The sequence below is a fragment of the Odontomachus brunneus genome, unplaced genomic scaffold (genome assembly GCF_010583005.1).
Source record: "Odontomachus brunneus isolate Ranch 3 - 2012 unplaced genomic scaffold, Obru_v1 Obru_scaffold_246, whole genome shotgun sequence".
NCBI classification, from domain to species: domain Eukaryota; kingdom Metazoa; phylum Arthropoda; class Insecta; order Hymenoptera; family Formicidae; genus Odontomachus; species Odontomachus brunneus.
In genome coordinates this window covers 133,901-135,006 of record NW_022639696.1, presented here as the reverse complement: position 1 = coordinate 135,006, position 1,106 = coordinate 133,901, and positions in this window count along the sequence as shown.

Here is a 1,106-nt window from a genome sequence, read left to right as displayed (position 1 = left end):
TATATATATAGATATTTTAAATCAAAGAAATCACTTTTTTTATTTATAAATTCATAATTTTACAGCTTATTTTACAAATTTAAAAAAATATTTCTTTATATTTATTATATATTTTCTAAAATTTAACAAATATTTTTTTAAGTTAAGAAATTATATGTAACAAAATATATTTCTTTCATTTAAAGCATTTTTTTTTAATGTACATTACCAATTTAAATTTCGATTTTCTTATTTCTTTATTAATGTAATAATTATAAATAATTATATTTATTTTTTTCATGAGCAATATTTATAGAAATATTTACTAAATATTAATTTTTTGTTTACAATAAATATTATGGAAAATATTTAGATATTTAGATATTTCTATATTTAAATAATATTTTGAATATAGATTTTCATAATTTTTCCCCTCTCTCTCTCTCTCTTTCTATATATATATATATATATATATATATATATAACATTTTAAAAAAGTAATTCAAAATAAATATTTATAAATATTTATCTAATAATTATATAAATCTATCTAATAACTTACTAATATTGTATGTTGTCTGGGTTAATACTTTTAATCTTAACAGTACTTTGCGTAAGTATTTCATCACTTAGCAAAGTATTATATATTAGTATTTAAATATTGATAATGTTCTGAGTAAGTATTTTATCAATGGACGAAGTATTACATATCAATATTTAGTATTGAAATCAATCATAAGGTGGGATTTGTAACATTAAATATTGAAATACTTGAGTACTAAAAGCTGTATTTGAATCACAGAATATTACTAAATACTGAAATTTTAATACTGAAAATAAGTAATTAATCAGTGATTCTTAGTATGATATTTCTATAAGGGTATGCGCACAATAATATAAAATATTTGATCATTCTGCTCTAAACATTCCAACCAAGTTATAAGTTATCTTATCCCACGTTTCAAAATGTTGTAACAATACTTGAAGAACGTTACGCCGATCCCTTATAGAAATATCATACTAAAAATCATTGATTAATTACTTATTTTCAGTATTAAAAGTACAGTATTTAGTAATATTCTGTGATTCAAATACAGCTTTTAGTACTCAAGTATTTCAATATTTAA